At 37.0% G+C, this 7,742-nt stretch overlaps 1 long non-coding RNA gene across 5 annotated transcripts; it reads right to left on the bottom strand.

The window, feature by feature from the left end:
• Positions 1-680: 680 nt before the first annotated feature.
• On the bottom strand, positions 681-7,002 carry LOC110796409 (uncharacterized). Of its 5 annotated transcripts, none has more exons than XR_008930493.1 (5): positions 4,027-6,987; positions 3,321-3,360; positions 2,892-3,099; positions 2,758-2,773; positions 681-2,311 (listed from the first exon to the last, which is right to left on the bottom strand). It is a non-coding gene; the product is annotated as an uncharacterized lncRNA (long non-coding RNA). The 5 variants fall into 5 exon arrangements; XR_008930492.1 differs by having other exon boundaries at positions 686-1,779; positions 2,010-2,773; positions 4,027-7,002; XR_002535582.2 differs by lacking the exon at positions 681-2,311 and having other exon boundaries at positions 2,450-2,773; positions 4,027-4,844; positions 6,600-6,985.
• Between the last annotated feature and the right edge of the window lie 740 nt (positions 7,003-7,742).

Here is a 7,742-nt window from a genome sequence, read left to right as displayed (position 1 = left end):
TTGTTGTCATGGAGGAGGAGACACCATCTCCCCAAATTCTAATGTATTGGAAGTATTGATGGAGGATCTCTCGCATGCAAATCCATATCAAGATAGACCAAGTCCTAAGAATCAATTCGATCATAGTAATGTCAACCAACATCGTGAGAAAGTTCAAATATCCTTTCGAGAAGCGGCAGCAAAATCGAGTCAAGGTTTGAAGAAGCCAAGAAGATTGGAATGATCAACAAGAGGAATCTGCGATAATAAGGTAATTTAGTAGTTCAATTCAATAAGGAAACCTTATCTAGATTGAGATCACCATGGAAATTGACCTTAATGGGTAAGTGCTTAGGTTTAAATATTAGATTATCCTTCCTTGATGCAAGAGCAAGAGCGATGTGGAGAATTAATGGTGGTCTTGAGGTTATTGATGTAGGAAATGAGTTTTTTCCTCCGTTTTTGGATGGTTGAGGATTATGAAAAAGCTCTTTATGGAGGCCCTTCGTTTATCCATGATCATTATCTAATGTTAACAACTTGAAGACCAAACTTTAGACCTTCAATTAATGAGTTTGATAAAATCACAGTTTGGATTAAGATTTTAGATTATCGGTTGAATATTATGACAAGGAAGCGCTTTTCGATATTGCAAAGGTGGTAGGATTGTAGAAAATCCAATTAGGGTTAATTATGCAACTGATAAGATTACTAGGGCAAGGTACGCTAGGGTTTCAATAGAACTTGATTTGTCAACATGATTAATTACAAAGGGTGGGGTTGGTGGGAATTGACATTTAGTTTCTTAATTGCCAATCTAACTAATTAACAAAGCGGAAAACAATCCCACATCTAGAATCTCATGCAAAAGTATAGATTAAACGAATACATACATTTGATGTGTGTACTCCCACTCCTCACGAACAAGAACGAGAACTCCACTTGTAGTTACTCTACAATCGTCCACCGACACGTTTAGATCCGCCTTGGTTCCGTTAGCTTAGAACTTTCACAAGATGTTTTGGCTTTTGGGAAAACTAGGATTCGGACCGCACGCTATCGCGCGCGAATTCCCACCGAAAAGACGATGAATTTTGACCTCACAACGGACTCGGAGTTTCCTAGTAAAAAGAAGCTTTAAAACATTTACATCACAAGATGTTTCATAAGCTCCATATATAACTACAAAAAATGTAGTTTTCATCCATACTAAACACCTCATAGAAAGGTGTATGAAGCTACAAAGAGCGGGAGACAATGCATTTCATCATTAAGAATGATCAAGTTACAAGTTGAGCACAAGATCATAGATCATACAGAACATAAGATTCTACATATATCACACCAATTCCATGACACAACATGTAGTTATGCTCCAAGCAGGGTCTTGTGCAAATTGCCAAAATGTTGTATTATCATATTATAGTTTATAACTTACACTCACACTCACACTCACACTCACACTCACACTCACACTCACACTCACACTCACACTCACACTCACACTCACACTCACACTCACACTCTCACTCTCACGTGAAATATGATTAATTTTCTTAATACTCCCACAGACAAAGATTTCAAAATTCATGGAAAACTGACTCAGCTTAAGTCACAATATCATTAGCACTTAGAAGTCTCACGTGATTTAGGATGTAGGGGGTATAGAAACATGCAAGTTTGTATAGGGAGCAAAACCAAACCCATATGCCCACAACTTATCAGCATAAGTTTTGTTCTCCCCAGTATTTCACTGGTCATCATCCAAATAAGCCAAGTCACCAAAAAGTCTCTTATTTACTGCAAAACAATTTTGTATTAGAAGGATTCATCTTTAAGGGAAAGCAGAGAAAAATGACTTTTCAGTTGTATCGTAATGTGAGCCAGACTGGAAAATCTAGGAGCTCCAACCATGAGTAAGAGGTCTGAAATCCCCTGTAACTCAACCTCATGTTTGGAGTTATTGATGGTAGAAGTCATCCTTACCTATATTAAAAAAGAATTTTAAAAGTCCAATAAAAAAGCTATACCAAAATATGAGAACAAGCCATGTCATGATGAGTAGGCAGCCAAATTGGTTGTTCTTCTTTCCGTTTCTTCCTCTTCAAAACCCTTACTATTTGATTCTGGCAAACAGAAGGGGCTGACTTCACTGCAAGGTCTTCAGCAGCACATTTCTCCAATTCATACTGCTTTATTCTACCACATTCTGCTAGCTCATGGTCATACTTGGAAGCTTGGGATCGTAGTTCCCTAATCTGCAGCTTAACCCATTCACCACCACATCGCCAGACATATAAATTTTCTCCATTGAACTATCAATTTCTTCTTCCTGAGCATGTGCATCACAATTACACCATAAAATCCTTAAACAGGGAAATAGGATAAAATTCTAGCAGATAGTGGAGCCAAAAGATATCATCATTCATCAACGTGATAAGTATTCTCCTAACAAATGAAAGCAAATAAATAGAAGGAATAGGCCTCACTGAAACATATATTGATCCATACGAATACATAATTACTGCCTGATGCATCATCATGTACATGAACATCACAGAAATAACAAGATAACGTTAACAAAATCAAGAAATTAGTAAACCAGGAAAACATTTCAATAATACATGGGGATATTATCCTTATGAAACAATTATTAGATTATAACATTAGTCCATAACACTTATTGAAGTTCCAAATTGATGCTTTTATCACGATCTCAAGAGTAGAAATAATATCATATAGAGGTAGTAAATATGGTGGAGTAGGGTGTCAACCAACCTTGAGCTCGTACGTCCTGATGATCAATGTAAAAAAAGATAGTTAGATAGATATATATGAAATTTCCGGTCTTTTTTCATAAAGAAGCTTTTAGAAAAAAATAACTTCATCATAGTTCAGGTAAGGGTCAATACCTTCAAATACAATTTCTCAAGTGAAAGTGATAATCTTTCTTGAGAAAAATGTCCATAGCAAAAAATGCACATTAATGATTAATCTTAATAATAATCCCATTTAAACCAAAAACCAAACAAAAAATACACTATATCCCACTTTCTACACCACGAACACCTCGACCACCAACACCTCTTCCTCCTCTCCCTTTTCCATTATTTCCACCACCTGCAAAACACATGAATCGTCAATTAGAAAAAGTTATTGTAACACTATGACTCAACTTTTGGCATAGTTTCTAAAAAGTTAACACTTGCAAGTTGCAAAAAGTGTTTGTAGAAATTATTCAAGAAATAACAAGGAGACGTAATAAGGCGAGCATAAAACTTAAATCAGCAAGTATTTTGAAAGACCAATAGGGAAATTTGGTAGAACTATAGAAGCCATACCTCCTTCCCTTGCATCACGTTTAGACCTGAATCTTCCATCCTATAAACATGATTGATAGAAATAAATGTCAAAAAACAGAAGACAGTAGGACACACAACAGTTCTAAGTACATAGCAAAAAAACAAGGGACGATTGCATGCAGGAAGCACCATTGGTTTTTACAACGTTCTTGTCCTAGGCTCTATCAATAATTGAGAAATGATTCTGAAGCACCAGAGTATGGAGCACTAAACTTTAAAGGCTCTATGGCCTCTGTAAGACTGTCCCCTTTAAAGCTTACATCCAACCACATTCTGTTGATGCACCTATCTTCAGTAAGAAATCAACTCCATAATCTGGAAGTATATTTATGTAGTGGTATTTCAATTCTTTCTGCATAAGCTCTCTAGCGTATACTTTGTATAGCCCAAAAACCCCCAGCAAAACCCAAAAAACACAACCTTGTGACAGGGATAAATTAGGTACTGTAGTTTGTAGTAGTAACGAAGCAGCTACAAAATATATGAATTCCAAACAAAATACAGCTAACAGAAGTCCTAGAAAAATAATAATACCATTCATTTATCAGCCAAGTGACCCATAAGATAGAATCCCTCAGCTCTTAATAAAAAAAGTCATTCAATATTTTATGTCAAGCTCAATAATCAATGTCACATTAGAAGCATACCAAAAACATCAGATAAAGTAAGAGTGAAAATAGCATACCTTCATGGCATGATCCATCAGTTCCACGGACACATTCTGAACAGCAGCGATCAAACTATTGACAATTTCCCACAGCAAACCTAGCCACCTTTTGTGTGATAACAGTGTATGCGACTCCTTCTTTATCACCAGCAACCAATACGATGCACACGCATATCCATATCTTTTGCAATGTCAAAGTTAACGACAGACTTGATTGACTTTATATCAAGACCTGGAGCAACAACATCCGTAGCAATTAGAGCATGGTATGTCCCAGCTTTAAACTTATGCAGTATCTCCATCCGAGAAGCCTGACCTTTATCACCGTGAAGAGAAGCAACTTTGAACCCTTTCTGTTCAAGCTGAGACTCAAGTTCGTCTATGGAGGCCTTTATCGAAGCTAACATCAAAACATCACCTTCATCAATCATTCCTTGCAACTTTTTTAGGAGCCAAGGTAATTTATCTACATCTTACGAAGCACTTGAACAATCTGAGTTATATCTTCATTTTCCATACCTACCACCCCTACTGAAACACGCACTGGATCAGAAAGTATTTCTTTTTACAACTTCTCAACTTTTCTAGGCATCGTGGCTGAAAAGAGTAAAGTCTGACGGTTTGGCCTGATCTGACCAACAATAGACCTTATTTACGGCTCAAAACCAAGGTTAAACATGCGATCTACCTCATCAAGCACCATATATGTTGCTCTCTTCATTGTTAATGCTTTCACTTTCAGCAAATCAACCAGTCTTCCAGGAGTAGCGACGACAACAATCTCCGCTCCTGCCTTGAGTTCTTTAAACTGATCAAGCTTGGACCATTCCAGGGGGCTACATCCGAATGGATTGTTGCCCAGTTGAAATTAATCAGTCAAAGAAGAAATTTAGGGACAATGTAGTCTTTTTACTGTTCTAAATATGGTGTTCTCACTTTCAGAAGGGTTTAGGTTTACAGTCTTTTTACTGTTCTAAATAAGCACTCCTTTCTTTTAAAAGGGTTGGACCACATAACCTTGAAGAGTAAAAAAGGAACAAATCCTTGAAGTATTACCAAGGTCATGTTTGGCTCATCAACACGTATCGAGGAAAGATTTGTGTATTCAACCCAAGGGATGTGCCATAAAACTCATAACCGATTAGAACGACTGTTTAGTTCAAAAATAAAATCCACAAACCCCAAATCTCACTTCAATTTTTACTCCCTTCTTATCCTCCCTATTGTAAATCTCTCTACTATGTCTATCTCTTTTGCCTCTATTCTTCTTCTTTTTTTCCTTCTTTTTTCTTCAGAATATCCATTTAATTTTATTATTAGTGGGCGGTATGATGGAGACAGAGTCCGCTTTACAATCATTCATTTCGGAATGGCATGGTAATAGACTAATAGTGGTTTTTCGTCTTCAGCATCCTCAACCGAGTACTCATTGAATATCATCAAAGTTCTTTAAAGTATTGTGTTATTGTTTAGCTTCATGGAAATCGTATCCTACCGGTTAATGGTTCTATACTTCTACATAGTCATATTATAACAGTAACTGTAGGCATTTTCGTCCTCAGCATCCTCAACCCAGTACTCATTGAATATCATCAAAGTGCTTTAAAGTATTGTGTTATTGTTTGGCTTCATGGAAAATGTATCCTACTGGTTAATGGTTCTACACTTCTACATAGTAATATTATAACATTAATTGTAGGCATTTGATATTTTGGTTCTATCTAATCATATATAAGTATTTTATTTCTCTTGCATATGATATGAAGAATAACGGAAAAGCGATCAAACACTAAAGAGATACTAATTTTGTACCATTCTCAGCTAACACAAAAATAAACTCTTATTTCTTTCGCATGGTTCTGATTATGGTCCACCTACGAGGCTTGAGTATCTTGTGAAGGTTTCCCGTCTGTGACAACCATGAATACCAGATTATAGTTTTTAAAGTAAGTTCATTTGTAAACACTTGTGAGCCACAATCTTGTCAATTATACAAATATATAGCTCACGTAATCAGATCGGGTAAACACTTGTGAGACATTATCCTGTCAATAATTTGACATAAAGTCCAACAGAAATTGTGCAAACATGTAGCTCACGTAATTACATCGGGTTGCATTCTAAAACATGTTGATTCCCAACAGAAAACAGGGTCTAAAAACCTTAAAATGCCCACAAGATAAAACCAAAAATCCAGGAACTCACACATATCCAGTAAAATCAACAATATACCAACTCTATTAATCAGAAACTTGTTAATTCAATTATGTTCAGTCAAATTACCGACAACATAAAATCAAAAATCCAGGCAGGGGACCTCAAATCCGCGCCCTAATTTCAGTTGCCTGCAAATTGAACTTCTATTCAAACTATACTCACAACCATATAGCACCAAAACACTCTCACAATATACTAAGCACCTATAATTAAATCGAAATTTGGAAGGAAAGGTTAAACAAGAACAACCCCAATCTAAACCCACAACCCAGAAACCATTGAAATCGAAGGTGCAACTACAATTTACATACCAGATTAGCGAATTGGAGTTGAAATTCGACCACAATATGCCATTAACACCTAGATTCACTTACCAATAGAAGACCCATCTCCATCCACATGTCTGGCAACTCTCCATCGGCTTGCTGTCAGAAATCTGAAAGGAGAAAAATCTTCAAAGGTACCCATCAAAAACAAAAAACGCCCTTAAATTGATCAGATGATCGAAATAAGAAAGACCAGAGAGGATTGAAGATACACCATGGTGAGGGAGAACTGGTTAGAGAAGATCGAAAAAATATGAAAAAGAAGGTGAAGGAAGAAGAAATGAAGAAGACGGGTGGAGGAAAGAAGAAGAGGGGGATGGAGGTAGAAGCCATCGACATTATTTTTCTTAATGTTGCAGACTTGCGGGAAGAAGAAGTTGATTCGTCATAAATTTGCCAGCCAGCTGGAACAATAAGAGTAGTTGAATCATCCATAACTAATAAACCTCAGGGCAGAATTCGTGGCAAGATGTTTGACTTGTCAGAAGGTTAAGATTGAGCATAGGAGACCTCATGGAAAGGTCCAACCTTTAGAGATTCCGAGTTGGAAGTGGGACTGTATCTCAATGGATTTTGTCACTTGTTTACCCAAGTCGAAAAGTGGAATAACACCATTTGGGTAGTAGTGGATAGGTTGACTAAGTCGGCAGTGTTCATACCAATGAAAGAAACCTGGAAAATGGAACAACTTGTCAAAGCTTACATCAAACATGTAGTAAGATTACATGGAGTTCCTAAGGATATCGTATCAGATAGGGATTCTAGGTTCCTTTCGAATTTCTGGAAGAGTGTACAGAAGAGCTTTGGTACGACATTGAAAATGAGTACAGCGTCCATCCAGCCACAGATGGACAAACCGAAAGGACTATCCAAACCTTAGAGGATATGCTAAGAGCTTGTGTGATTGATTTTCAAGGAGGATGGAAAGATAGCCTAGATCTAATTGAGTTTTCATACAACAATAGCTATCATGCCAGTATTGGAATGACACCATTCGAAGCATTGTATGGGCAAAAATGCAGAAGTCCCTTATGTTGGAGTGACATCAGTAAAACCGTTGTACTAGGTCCCCAAATGATAGAGGACACGATGAATCAGGTTAGGACTATTCAATCCAAAATCCAAGCCGCGCAAGATCGCTAAAAGAGCTATGCAGACTTAAAGCGTAGGGATGAAGAGTTCCAAATAGGC

The sequence above is a fragment of the Spinacia oleracea genome, chromosome 3 (genome assembly GCF_020520425.1).
Source record: "Spinacia oleracea cultivar Varoflay chromosome 3, BTI_SOV_V1, whole genome shotgun sequence".
Taxonomy (NCBI): Eukaryota; Viridiplantae; Streptophyta; class Magnoliopsida; order Caryophyllales; family Amaranthaceae; genus Spinacia; species Spinacia oleracea.
This window is presented reverse-complemented; position numbering and strand designations above follow the sequence as displayed.